Here is a 15708-nt window from a genome sequence, read left to right as displayed (position 1 = left end):
GGAATTCCAGCTGGGCTATTTAAAATTGTAAAACTATGATGCTATTAAAGTACTGTATTCAATATGCCAGCAAATTTGGAAAAATCAGTGGTGGCCACTGGATTGGAAAAGATTAGTTTATGTCTCAGTCCTAAAGAAGGACAATGAGAAATAATGTTCAAATTGCCAAACAACTGTACTCATTTTACACACCAGCAAGGTTATGCTTAAGATTCTGCAAGCTAGGCTTCAGCACTATGTGAACTGAGAATTACCAGAAGAGCAGGCTGGTTTTCAGTGAGGCAGAGAACTAGAGACGAAATTGCTCATATTTGCTAGATTATGGAGAAAGCAAGGGAGTTCCAGAAAAAAACATCTACTTCATTGACTACACTAAAGCCTTTGACTGACTGACTGGATCATAACAAAATGCGTTAAGTACTCAAAGAGATGGGAGTATCAGAGTATCTTACTTGTTTCCTGAGGAACTTATATGTGGGTCAAGAAGTCACTGTTAGAACCAAACATGGAACAACTGACTGGTTTGAGATTGGGAAAGGAATATGACAAGACTGTATATTGTCACCTTACATGCAGAGTACATCATGCAAAATGCCGGGCTGTGTAAATAAAAAACCAGAATTAAGAATGCCAGAAGAAATATCAACAATCTCAGATATGCAGATACCATTCTGATGGCAGAAAGTGAAGAATGAAGAAACCTCTTGATGAGGGTGAAAGAAGAAGAAAGTCTAAGACCTGGCTTTCAACTTAATATTAAAAAATGAAGATCATGGCAACTAGTCCTATTACTTCTTGGAAAATAGAAGTAGAAGAAATGTAAGCAGTGTCAGATTTTATATTCTTGGACTCAAAGATCATTTATGATAGCAACTACACCCATGAAATTAAAAGATGCTTGCTCCAGTGGACAGAGCACCAGCCCTGGAGTCAGGAGTGCCTGAGTTCAAATCCGGCCTCAGACACTTAACACTTACTAGCTGTGTGACCCTGGGCAAGTCACTTAACCCCAATTGCCTCACTTAAAAAAAAAAAGATGCTTGCTCCTTGGAAGCAAAATTTGCTCCTTGGAAGCAAAGCTATGCCAAATCTGGACAGCATACTAAAAGGCAGAGACATAACTTTGCCAACAAAGGTTTGTATAGTCAAAGCTTTGTGGTTTTCTTTTTTTTTTTCCCCAGTAGCAAAGAAAGTTTTTTCAGTAGCTATGAGAGTTGAATTATAAGGAAAGCTAAGCCCCACAGAACTGATGCTTTCAAATTGTGTGGGTGGAGAAGACTTGAGAATCCCTTGGACTCTCAACGAGATCAAATCAGTCAATATTTAAAGAAATTAATTCAGACTACACATTGGCAGGACAAATATTGAAGTTGAAGCTTGCATACTTTTGCCACATATAATGAGAAGACAGGACTCAATGAAAAAGCCCCTGATGTTGGGAAAAATTGAAGGCAAAAGAAAAAGGGCACAGTAGAGGATGAGATGGATAGATAAAGTCATGGAAGCAATGAACACGAGCTTAAACAGTCTTCTAGAGATAGTGGAGCACAGAAAGGCTTCGCATGGTCCTTGGGGTCACAAAGAATTGGATATGACTGAATGACTAATCAACCACATAGATCATGCCCTTTAGTCTCGAACAAGTCTGGGGTCTAAAACTCTACTCCTTTTCATGATGGGCTTTACTAGTCCTCTAAGTTCATTTCTAATTCTAAAATCCTATGAACAGAAGGCTATGATCAATCTCCAGCATGGCATCTAATAAATGCTTAATAAATGTTAAGTTAAACTTGTTCAGGTAGTTTCTCCTCCACTGAATGCTACATCGATACTAGTCAGTCTCTGCAAAGGATGGAGACAAAAAGGAAAGGACAATATGGAAGGTCTCAGACAGGGGACCCTGCTACTATTCCTTTCCACTTTCTGAGCTCAAGGGACCCAAGCAGGCCACCAATTACATATTCTCTGGGATAGTTCATCATTGCTGGCAGAAAATGAAAAAAAAAAGTTATGAACAAAAAAATTAACTGTGTGAAAGGACTATCAATTTCAATAGTTATAATGAATTAATAAAAACATTTCTACATATGGGAACTTTTTGGACCTTTCTGCAGAAAATAATCTTTTAAAAAATAAAAACTATAACTGGGGGCAGCTAGGTGGTGCAGTGGATAGAGCACTGGCCCTAGATTCAGGAGGACCTGAGTTCAAATCCAGCCTCAGACACTTGAGACTTACTAGCTGTGTGACCCTGGGCAAGTCACTTAACCCCAATTGCCTCACTACTACTACTACTACTACTACTACTACTACTAAACATTTTCAGTTATAGTTTTAAGCTCTAAATTTTATCCCTCCTTCCCTCCCTCCCTTCTATTTTCCCTGAGGTAGTAAGCGATCAGATATAGGTTATACACGTGCAAATATGTAAAACATTACCATGTTAGTCATTTTGAATAAGAAAACTTGAATAAGAGAAAAAAAAGAAAGTGAAAATAGCATGCTTCAGTCTGTGTTCAATCAATATCAGTTCTTTCTTTGGAGGCGGATAGTATGCTTCATCATGGGTCTATTTGAATTGTCTTGGATCATTATATTCTTGAGAATAGTTAAGTCATTCACAGTTCTTCATCAAACAATATTGCTCTCTCTGTGCTCAGTGTTTTCTTGGTTCTGCTCACTTCACTATACATCAGTTCATACAAGCCTTTCCAGGCCTTTCTGAAATCATCCTGCTTGTCATTTCTTATAGTACGATAATATTTCATCACCATCATATTTTAGACATTTCCCAATTGATGGGCATTTCTTTGATTTCCAATTCTTAGCCACCACAAAAAGAGCTGCTATAAATATTTTTGTACAAATAGGTCACTAAGGAGATTTTTAAAAATTATTATATTTTTTCATAACAAAAAGTTCACCAACTCAACACTGACCAATCCATTAATGTTCACATAAAGATAGACCTAAATGCAACAAACATCTACTGAACCCCTTTTCTGTTTATATTGCATATATCAAACAGTGTTTGAAGCATATGTAGAATAGGAGTGTATAGAAGAAAACTTGTCTGTTAGAAACCTTGTTTCTTTCTCTTTACATATATTGCTTTTCCAAACAGTATCATGTTCATCAAATGTGGTCCCATCAAAAATCTGTTAATTATGGTCAGATTTTAAAAGGATAATATGGTTTACTCTCCAAAATTATTTCATTTATTTGCAGTTTAGAAATGTGATTGAAAATCTGATCTTTTTTCTGCCTAAAAGTTTTTGTATATTAAAGTAGAACTCACCAACATACCTTGGCTGTATCTTAAGAATTGCAATAACACAGCCCACAAAGTAAAACCAAGTCTTAGATATAAATCCTAAGGAAAAGGAAAAAAAATATATTGCCATATATTTTCCAGTAGAGGGCGTCATGATTTTAAAATAAATGCTTCTTGCTTTATCTTTTTCTTACTGAAGTCATAGGTGTGCATTCAAAAGGTTCTAATTGACCAAAGGGAGCCTCTCTTCTTCTTTTAAAAATTTTTATGCCTGGCTGTTTTTAGGTGATGAGCAAGGAGTACTTTAACTTTGTGAGTTGGTGGGTGGGTGGGTGGAGAGAGAGAGAAATAGAAAGAGAGAGAGGAGAGAGGGAGAGAGAGGAGGGGGAGGGAAGAAGAGAGAGAGGGGTGGGGGTGGGGGAGGCAGGCCTGAACTACATGTGTCCCTGGAAGTAGTCAGGGGAACTCTTGAGAAGCCCTGATGGGCTGGTTCCAACATACATATACATATGCATGCTCTGGAGGGGTACAATACAGGCTAAAGCAGAAGAAATTTAAAATAGACATAATATAATTAAATACAATGTAATTAGGGAGGAAGGGAACTAGCAATTGAGGGATCAGGAAAGGCTTTATGTAGAAGATGGTGCTTATAAAAGAAGATATTAAAATTGGCTGCAATTTCAGTACCTGGATGAGGATAGTAGAATGAAACTTATATCAACCTTTGAAGTAAAAGTGATGAGATCCGATTAATGTTAAAGGAATAGATTGCTTATTTGCATGTTTGTTATTGCTATGTCTGTAATTAGATGGGAAGGCTTTGGAGTAAGAGAACAATTCAGCAAAATCCAGTTTTGTTCCAACCAGGTCTTTGACCAGGAAATGGTCAATGTCAATGAAACCATACCTGTACTAGACCTAATGGACAGTGGCCTGCATCTGCCCTCAGCTCCCAGATATAAGCAGCCTCCTCCTTTTGGTAACTCAACCACCTCTGCCATTGCTTGGGCATTCCTTTTCCAAATGCTCAAGGGCAGATGCGCTGCCTGAGTTCTGACCAAAAGCAAATTAAAACATAATTGGGGAAATATTTAACTAAATAATATAATAAAACATTGACACATTACTTGTTTTTGTTTGTTTGGGGGGGGGGCAATAAGGGTTAAGTCACTTGCCCATGGTCACACAGCTATAGTAATTGTCAAGTATCTGAGGTTGGATTTGAACTCAGGTCCTCCTGAATTCAGGGCCAGTGCTCTATCCACTGCACCACCTAGCTGCCCTGACACATCACATTTTGAAATTAAGTATGCAGCCTCTAAGAATCCCTGTTTACAGATTAGGGCCCCTGTTTCTGTCTGAGTTGGACATCACTGCTCTACATGTCTTAGAAGGCCCATACTCTCCCCAGATACATTCCTCACCATTCTCTGGGGTCCAGCACTGAGGCCAGAGGACAAAGTGAAGCAAAGCAGCCTGGTTCAGTGGAAAGAATGTAGGTGTTGGGGTCACAAAATCTGGGTTCCATTCACAGCTTTCCCACTTACTAGTTGTGTGATCTTTGGCTATCCAAACATCCTTTCAAATATTAAGGTTCCTCATTTGTAAAATGAGGTGATAATGAGACTCATCCTAACCATTCTTCCCAAACTAAAAACTTCACAATTCCAAAATGGGGTAACACAAAGGATTGTTAGGGTCAGAAAAATTGGTGTGAAAGACATCTGGGTGGTTTAGTGGACTGCAAGATCAATATTTGTCAAAAGTACAGTGGAGCAGAACAAAAATTAACCCTGGGCCTCATTATTGCATAAGAGACAGAAGATCTAAAGTATAGTGCTCAGGTCATATCACCTTTTAGAAAGGATATTAACAAAGTGAAGTGTTCAAGATGGTAGGGGTTGCCAGGCCATGTTGTATGAGGACTGATTAAAGCAACTGGGATATTTAATCTGGAGAAGAATTGAGGGGCAGGGGCGTGAAGGAAAAGCATGGCAGCTCTCCTTAAGCACGTGAAAGATTGTCTTGTGGAGGAGAAGAAAATTAAGCCTTATTTTTCTTGGCCTGAGAGAGAAGAAGTAGGTGGAAGTCATGGAAGCAGATTTAGGCTCAACATAAGGAAACACTTCCTAACAATTATAGATGACTAAAAGTGGAATCGGCTGTTGTGGGAGTTTCTCTTTACCTCAGGTCTTCATGCAAAGGCTAAATGGTAACTTGTCTAGAATACTGTGGAGAAGATACTTGTTTAGGTATGTAGCAGACCAGATGGTGTTTGAGTTCAAAGGAACTCTAATATTGTGTGACTTAGAAATAAGTAAGCTTGCAGTATAATAAAGTTTTTTTTTAAAAAGGAATCATCTTATCATTCTTTAATATGCTTTGAGCTTCAAGTTCAGGCCTTTAGAACAAAGAATGAGACTGAAATCTTTGCTTTTGACTTTAGTTTAAATGAGAGAGGTCAAATATGGAAAGATGGAATATTTATATCTTAATTAAAAACAGCAGCTAAATTTAAGAACTCATCTATCAAATGATGTGAAGACACAAACACACCAAAGGGAATTTCAGGACAAGAAGGAAAGGGATGATTATAGTTAGGGGAATGTGAGCTCAGGTTTCCCAGGCTCAGCGTAGAGAATACTCTTTTTAGCTGCTTCTTCCATAGGTGGTTACCACTGATCAAGTTGCTTAGGGCAGAACTTGGAAGTCATCTCCCCTTCACCCACTATGTGGTCTTAAAAAATCACAATTTGGGGGCAGAAAAAGAAAGAACAAGAGGCATTTTTGCAGTGGATACAGTACTGGACTTGGACTCAGGAGCATCAGGGTTTGAATCCTTCCTACTAATTTTGGGATAATGAGCAAATCACTTAACCTCACTGGGTCTCAGTTTTAACATCTGTAAAATGGGGGTAAATATCTGTAGGCAGCAAGGCGGCACAGTGGATAGAGTGTTGGACCTGGAGTCAAGAAGACTCATCTTCCTGAATTAAAATCCAGGCTCAGACTAGCTGCATGACCCCAGTCAAGTCACTTAACCCTCTTTGCCTCAGTTTCCTGATCTATAAAATGAACTGGAGAAGGAAATGGCAAACTACTCCAGCATCTTTGCCAATAATACCCCAAATGGGCTCACAAAGAGTCAGACATGACTGAAACAACTGAACAACAATTATCTGTAGCACCTACCTTATAGAATCATTGTGAGACTCTAATGAGATTATGTATATAAAGTCCTATATAAAAGTCAGTTAATAATAACATCATTAACGCAAGTATTATTTTTTTCTCTTTACTGGTTGAAAGTAAAATCTTTAGATGTCTAGAGTATTTAAAAGAACTTCTGGCCAGGCTTACTTTTATTGTAATTTCATTTATTAGACTCTTCAAACTTAGCTAATTTTTCTTTTAGTTGGATGTTCAATTAGTTGTAGGAGACAAATATACTGTAATGAAGAATGAATGAATGACCTATTTAACTATTTACTATGTGGCTGAATTCTGAAGATCTATATCTATCTATCTATCTATCTATCTATCTATCTATCTATCTATCTATCTATCTATCTATCTACCTACCTACACACACACACACACACACACACACACACACAGACACACACATATAAAAGAGTGTCAGTCCCTACCCTCAAGCCTCAAGGAACTTATATTCTAATAGCATTATCAGGGTTCTCATTACATGACTAGTATAAATATCCTATCCCCTTATAAAAAGTGTTCAATTACACTTTCCCATCAGCATTCTAAAGGGAACCTGGGGCTGCCTGAATCTCTAAGCATTTTCACTAACCAGCTCTGACTGTTCTCATTCCAATTCCTTTTTGGCAGTATTTCTCCAGCCTGCTTTTCAATTTCTGACTCACCTCATCCTCGTCTATTCTCCACAATATCCTTCCTGCTGCCAGTTCTCCCCATTCTCTTGTGCCTTTACTTCAGTTCATTTGAAAATCATCACTATTAATTATATTGCATATTAAGGTTCGCAAATCACTTTACAAATATCTTATTTGATCCTCAAAATAACCCCGGGGGCTATCACCCCCATTTTACAGATGATGAAACAAAGGCAAATGGAGATTAAGTGATTTGCCCAGGGTCAAAGAGTCTGAGTGTTTGAGGCTAGATTTGAACAAAGGTCTTGCCTCTAGTTTTAGTTCTCTGTCCACTGTGTCACACAGAGACTTCTTCACCTTATTCTTTATCTTCCCAGGAACCCTGCTTTACCGTTAAATTCCTCAGCACACTTGGTCTCTTCTACTGATGTTCTCTTCTACCTTATTTCATTAACTGCAACCTGATTTTGCGTTGAGGCCTCCAGATTGGCAGCTAGCCCACCTAATGTAGGCCAGTCTTTCCCCCATACCCCCCCCCCCAAACGCACATTTTGTCTTTCAGAGTGTAGAGATGAAAATGGCATATTCTTTGCTCGGTACTGATACTTCCAGACCTCTATGTCCCTATTTGTTCTTCACCTCCATCACAACTTTTTGTTCTGCTATTCTCCTTGTTCTCATAATCTATCAGTCCAGTATCAGTAGTAGAAAGGAGAGGGGAGGAAAGAGTGAGGAGGAAAATCAGAAACAAGTGATTGAGAATACAAGAGAAAGGCTGAAAGACCAAACATTCAAGTGAAGAAACCCAAGTAAAAATAGTTTATAAGGAAAGAAAGCAACAAAGAGGGTCATAAAAACAGAAAGAAAAATTAGTAAAACATTAAAGAAAAACCAGAGAGAACTAATGTATATGTAGTAATAGGAAGGAAAATGAATCAAAACTACTCTTTATAAAAAAGAGAATCTTAGAAACTCTTTAGAAATTGTGGAACAACAGAATAGGAATACATAAATAAACAAGTAAATTAACCAATTAAAAAAATAACAACCCCACACTGGTTTAAAATTAGAGCAATAAAAACTTGAACAGAAGAAATTAAGAATAAATTATATACAAAAACAGATCTCTCAATACAAAATTTAAAGGTCAAAAAAAGAATAAGAAAAAACAATACACAATAGAGAATCTCTTCACAAAAGTGGAGGCTCTGAGAAAGAGAATAATAGATTTAAAACACGAAAAGTATTGAAGTGAAGGGAAATTTGATGGAAGAGAAGTAAAAAGCAATAATGTCAAAATATATGAATTCTATGCAATTACAACATGATCTTGAAGAAAGAAAATGCAGAGATAATTTTTCTGAAATTTTTGCTTTGCTGAAAGCAAGCACTCCATCATCTTTCTGGTTAGATCTTCATTAAGGTATCTTGATGTTAATGATTTAATCAGAATCTTAGCAAAAGTACTACAATACTTTACCCAAAGAAGCTGTTAATATGACCAAATAGATTCATAATAGGAATATAAAGATGTTTCAATATTAAGGCAACAATTAACATGATCTCATCCCTATTTAACTGAAACTATACCTTCTGGCCCAAAGTCTAATGACCCCCAAACTTCTTTGGGAGTACCATTGCCAGACCCCTTGAATTTTATATTTGTAAGGATTAAGTGGGCAAAATATTTCCTGCCATCTTTCTTCCCTAATTTCTTCTGTATGGTGAAGATCCACTATCCTTCCCTCCATTGCCAAGTCGACCTCGGCTTTCAGGGAGATGATTGTCCCAAAACGTACAGAAGGAAAGGTAAGTAAGCTCTATTTCCTAAATTAAGTCAACTTATTTAGCAAAAATTGGGGCTAAAAATCAAAGCTGGTCTTTAAGAAATCTGTTCCTGTTGCTTAACAAAGCCACTTGCCTGAGGGTGATTGGCCAAAAGATAACACCAGGTGAAAAGAGATTTAGCAGGATTCTGAACAGTGCCAGAAATGAAGTAAGCCCCTTAATCAAGGAAAATGACAGAGGAGGGGGCATAAGGAGAAAGTCTGTCTGCAGTATTATTCTGTCTAGTCAAGGGAACATCTGGTTGCCAAATATGCAAATAATTGTCTGCATTAGCAAAGTTCTGCCACTGCTCTGCTCCAAAGGACTAATGGCTTCCAGGATCCTCACCAACTCAGTGAGACCCAAAGTAATTAACCCACTGGCAAGATTATCTAAGTTGATACCCGGTCCCTTAGGGAATTACTAGGATAGTGACAAGCTTGGAGGAAGACAAGCAGGGGAAGCCAAACCCACCATGGGCAGAGCTATTCACAAACCAAGCTTGAAAAGTCCTAATACTCTCAAAGAGGTAACCTATGGTCAGAGTGGATGGTGGCAGGGAAAAGGGACATTCATTTTCATGAAAGTTGCTGGCACCAACAGGTCCAGACTTAGCACATGCTCGGGTCCTACCCACCCTGCTGAAGTTTGTCTACCATGAGAGTGCTGATCTCAGCAACTCCCGGGATACAACACTGTTGGATTTTAATAGGGCAGCATGGGTTGGGTAAATCAAGGGGCTTCCTATGAATAATCTCTACTGTAATGAACTAGACTGGTGAAACCAACCCCTTCAAACCTAATAAATCCATCCCTACTATATATTCAGGGTGATTTATACCTCTATTAGGGGCACAGACTACTGGTAATCCTCTGGACAGTTTGCTGTGTAATGCCACCTCCTCCAAAAACAAAACCTCCCATGTTCATGAGAATTCTATGTCTAATTTGAGTTGAGCAGCAGACTTGAGTCACTTGATGCCCTACATCCACTCAGTGAAACTGTCACCCTTTTGGTCCAGTGGTAGGACTTGAATGGGTTTGGGGAATTTAGCTTCACCAATGACAATCTTTGGGGTTTTTTTTGGTTGTTGTTGTTTTGTTTTGTTTTTGGTTTTTTTTTGGTGAGGCAATTGGGGTTAAGTGACTTGCCCAGGGTCACACAGCTAATAAGTGTTAAGTGTCTGAGGCTAAATTTGAACTCAGGTCCTCCTGAATCTGGGGCCGGTGCTTTATCTACTGCACCACCTAGCTGCCCCACCAATGACAATCTTTGGGGTTTTTTTTGTTGTTGTTGTTGTTTTGTTTTGTTTTGGGGTTTTTTTTGGTGAGGCAATTGGGGCACTACTACCCCTTTCTTCTTTCTTCTCTTTGATATTTTCTAAGCCCTAAGGGGCAGTAGTGCCCTCAGTACCATTGCTGCCTCTTCCTCAATAAACTCTTCATACCCTGACCTTAGGGAATTTAAAGATTGTCATTGGTGGGGCAGCTAGGTGGCACAGTGGATAAAGCACCGGTCCTGGATTCAAGAGGACCTGAGTTCAAATTTGGCCTCAGACACTTAATACTTACTAGCTGTGTGAATCTATTTCCATATTAAAACAGGGTGGGTATGACCTTAGAGTTCCAAGCCTGCCTGATTCCCATCTGAAATCACCAGAACAGAGAAACAGATTTCCTGGGTTGACAATATAAGGCATCAAAACAACCTTGCCTAATTAATTTTTTTTATTTAAAAATAAGTTTTTATTGGCATTTTCCTGTTTCTTCATCATTTTTGTTTCATCGTAGTATCTCCACATATCCCTTTGCTTCTCTTTCTCAGAAAAAGCCCTCCTATATGGCAAACAGTATTCTTTGGAGAGAAAAAAAGTCAGCATAATTAATCAATTCATTAAAAAATGTTACAAAACATATGCAACATTGTAACACCTGTGGACTTAGAATCACCATGAAAGTATAGATTAGGGATGTCTTCTCATCTCTTCATTTTAAATTTTGTTACATTTACTTTTGATTTTTTTTGATGTTGTTCCTTCCATTTGCATTATTGTAGTTACTGGATATATTGTTTTCTTGCCTTACTTTGCTCTGCATCAGTTCATATATTCATCACACATTTCTTAGAACAACAGTAATATTCCATTATATTCATACACCATAGTTTGTTTTAGCCATTCCCCAATTGATGGGCAGCTACTTTGTTTCCAAATTTTAGCTATCTCAAAAAGTACTACTATAAATATTTTGGAATATATGGAAGACTTTTTTTTTGATCAATGACTTCCATGAGGTATAAGTTGAGTAGTGGAATTTCTTGATCAAGCTACAAACTCAGAAGAAGCTAACATGAAAACAGCTACAAGCAAAGCAAATTGCAAATTGGACAAAAGTCTAAAAGAATTCTTGGGAGAGCTAAAGAAAGAGATGAGTAGAAGAGGAAAAATGGAGAAAAATGAGAATGATGAAAAAAGAAATTATGAAAAAAATTAACAGCTTGCTTAAAGAGGCATAAAAAATACTGAAGAAATTAACACCTTGAAAACAAAATGGTCAAATGGAAGTACAAAATTCACTGAAGAAAAGAACTCCATAAAAAACAGCATTGGTCAAATGGCAAAAGAGGTACAAAAGTTCAATGAAGAAAATGAGAATTGTGCAATTGGAAGGTAGTAGTTACTCCACAAGACATCAAAAAACAATATCAAAAGTCAAAAGAATTTTTTAAAAAAGAAGCAAATGTGAGATATTGGGGAAAACAACTGACCTGGAAAACAGATCAAGGAGAGATAATTTGAGTCATTGGACTACCTGAAAACCATGATGGAAAAAAAGAGCACAGACATATTTCAAAAAATTACAAAGAAACACTTCCTCAATATCTTAGAACCAGAGGATAAGATAGAAATAGAAAGAATCCATTAAATACCTCCTGAAAAAAAACCCACAAAATGAAACAAATGAAAACTCCCAGGAATATTATAGCCAAATTGCAGAAATCAAGGAGAAAATATTGTAAGCAGCCAAAAAGGAGCCATTCAAATAGTGTGAAATCACAGTCAGCTTTGGCAGCTTCCATATTATAAAAGCAGATGGCCAGGAATCTGAAATGCTAAAGAGCTAAGGAGCTAAGATTTCAACCAAGAATCACCTACCCACCAAAACTGAGTATATCTTTCGGGGGAAAATATAGATATTTAATGAAAGAGAAGACTTTCAAACATTCTTGATAAAAAGACCAGAATTGAATAGAAAATTTGATATTCCAACACAAGACTCAAGAGAAACATAAAAAAGGTAAACATGAAAGAAAAACCATAAGGGACTTAATAAAGTTAAACTGTTAACATTCTTATATGCAAAGATAATACATGTAACTCCTAAGAACTTTATTATTATTAGGGCAGTTAGAAGGAATTTACACAGACAGAGGGGCACAGGTATAAGTTGATTTTATTGGGATGATCTAAAAAATGAAGGAGTGAGAAAGAGGGATTCACTGGGAGAAGGTAGGAGAGGAAAAGTGGGGAAAAGTAACTAGCAAGAATTTTTACATTGGGGGGAGCAATATTTGCACTTCATTCTTGTCAGAATTGATTTAAAGATGGAAGAATATTTATGTATATATGTAGTGTGTGTATGTATGTTTGTATGTATGAATACACTAAGTTGGGTATAGAAATTTATCTTACCCAACAGGGAGGGAGAAGGAGAAGGAGATAAGGGGGGAGGGGTGGTGTTCAAAGAGAAGGCAGATTAAGGGAGGCAGTAGTCAGAAACAAAATAGACTTTTGAGGAAAGATACAGTAAAAAGAGAGAGAAGGATAAACAGGAGAAAATAGAATAAAGGGAAACAAAATTAGCAATAATAACTGTGAATGTGAATGGGATGAACTCATCCATAAAATGGAAGTGGATAACAGAATGGCTTACAAATCAGAAGCTAACAATATGTTGTTTACAAGAAACCTCTTTGAAACAGAAACACACATATAGAGTTAAAGTAAGGAGCTGTAGCAGAATCTATGCTTCTAGGTAGGGGTAGCAATCATAATGTCAAAGAAAGCAAAAGCAAAAATAGACCTAATTAAAAAAAGGAAAACTACATTTTGCAAAAGGTACCATAGACAATGAAGTAACAGCAATCAATACTAAACATACAGTCATCAAATGGCAGAACACCCAAATTCTTAATGGCACAAACAAAACCAATGCAGCCAAAATCAGAAGAAAAGCAGGAATCTGGGGGGTGCAGTTGATTTCAAACCAAATTTCTCTGATAAAGGCCTTCTTTGTCAAATATAAGGGGGAATTGAGTAAAATTTATAAATAAGAAGAGTCATTACCCAATTGATAAATGATCAAAGGATATGAACTGGCAGTTTTCAGAAGAAGAAATCAAAGCTATTTAAAATCATATGAAAAAATGCTCTAAATCACTAGTAGAAAAAAGTAAATTACAACAACTCTGAGGTACTAATGATCTATCAGATTGGCTGACATGACAGAAAAGGAAAATGACAAATGCTGGAGGGGATGTGGAAAAAATAGGTATACTAATGCATTGTTGGTGGAATTGAACTCTTCTAACTATTATGGAAACAATTTGGAACTATGCCAAAAGGGCTATAAAACTACATACCCCTTGACCCAGCAATACCAGTACTAGGTCTGAATCCCAAGGAGATCAAATTAGAAGAAAAACACACACATATATTTATAGGAGCTTTTTGTGGTGGCAAAGATTTGGAAATTGAGGGGATGCTCATCAATTGGGGAATGGCTGAATAAGGTATAGTACATGATTGTGATGCGATACTATTGCACTAAAAGAAATGATGAACAGGATGCTTTTAGAAAATCCTGGGGAAACTTATATGAAATTATGCAAAGTGAAGTGAGTAGAACCAGAACACTGTACACAGTATGAGGAGCTAATATTACAACCAAAAATCACATACCCAGCAAAACTAGCATAATCCTTCAAGGGAAAAAATGGATATTTAATGAAGAGAGGACTTTCAAGCATTCCTGAAGAAAAGAGCACAGATGAATAGAATTATAAGAATGTTCAACTGTGAAAGACTAAGCTACTCTGATGAATTCAATTATCCAGGACAACTCCAAAGGACTGATGATGAAATATGCTATTTACCTTCAGAAAAAGAACTGATGGAATCCTGATTGAAAATTGAAATATAATTTTTTCATTTCCTTTATTTGTTTTGCTTTTTTCTGCAACATGGTTAATATGGAAATATATTTTGCATGATTTCACATGTATGATTTATCTTATTATTGCTTGTCGATGGGTGGGGGATGGAGAAAGGAGAGAACTTGGAAGTCAAAATTAAAAAAAAATTAAAATAAATAATATATTAAAAATTCAATGGAATTAAATATAAATTCCTAAATTTCATTTAAAAAATCAACTGTACTATGTAGAGGGTAGCAAAGTCCTGCCTTGACAGTAGTTTGTGCAAAAAAGATCTGGGTATTTTAGTGAACAGCAAGTTCAATATGAGTCAGAGATATAAAAAAACTCATGCCATATTTGGTTGCATTAGTAGAAAGAGAATGTTCAGATTGCTCAGAACACACATGGAGTGTTGTGTTCAGGGCTGGTGCCTCATTTTGGGACAGGCATTGGTGAACGAAAGAGTATCCAGGGAAGGTCATCTAAGAACAAGGGTTCTGGAAACCAGGCTATATTAGGATCGGTTGAAGTAACTGGCTATGTTTAGGCTGGAGAGAAGATTCAAGTGAGACATGCTAACTCTCTTTAAGTATTTGAAGGGCTGCCATGTGTAAGAAGAACTGCATCTATTCTGTTTAGTTTAGGTGGGTAAAACTGGAATTAATGAGCAGAAGTAGCTTCCATTCAATGTAAGGAAAACTTCCTAACAATTGAAGCTGTCCAAAAGTGTAATAATGCCTCAGAAAGCAGTGAGTTGTCTCTCTGTCTCTGGAAGTCTTCTTGTGAAATCTGAATGGTAACTTGCTGGGAAAGTCCTCCTAGGGATTCCTTTTCAGACATGAGTTAGGATTAGATTTTTGGATGTTTTCAGCAGAATGATAGCATTTAAGATTTTCTTGTTTCCTCTATTTGAGACTTACTGCTTTACTGATTGGGGAATGATAGCATTAAAGAATAAATGTGGGGGGTGGCTAGGTGGCACAGTGGATAAAGCACTGGCCCTGGATTCAGGAGTACCTAAGTTCAAATCCGGGCTCAAACACTTGACACTTACTAGCTGTGTGACCCTGGGCAAGTCACTTAACCCTCATTGCCCCACTAAAAAAAAAAAAAGAAAAGAAAAAGAAAGAAAAAAGAATAAATGTGGTCACTACCTTCACATAGCTTACAATCTGATAATAGTTTTTGCATTGTTAGGTTGTTGGATCTCTTTAAGTGCTAGTGCTCCCTCTACCAAAGCCTTCCATGCCTCTTCATCTTCATCTCATCTACTTTCCCATAAATGCTTCAGGGAATTTATCTAATGCACTGTGGAACTGGTATACTATTCTGGCTGCCCACCTGTTCATTCTTGACATGACTGGCTTCATATTACAGGTATTTGAAGTTAATACATTTTTTTTGGTGGGGCAATGAGGGTTAAGTGACTTGCCCAGGGTCACACAGCTAGTAAGCATCAAGTGTCTGAGGCCAGATTTGAACTCAGGTCCTCCTGAATCCAGGGCCTGTGCTCTATCCACTGTACCACCTAGCTGCCCCAAGTTAATACA

This window comes from Dromiciops gliroides, chromosome 3 (genome assembly GCF_019393635.1).
Source record: "Dromiciops gliroides isolate mDroGli1 chromosome 3, mDroGli1.pri, whole genome shotgun sequence".
NCBI lineage: Eukaryota > Metazoa > Chordata > Mammalia > Microbiotheria > Microbiotheriidae > Dromiciops > Dromiciops gliroides.
This window is presented reverse-complemented; position numbering follows the sequence as displayed.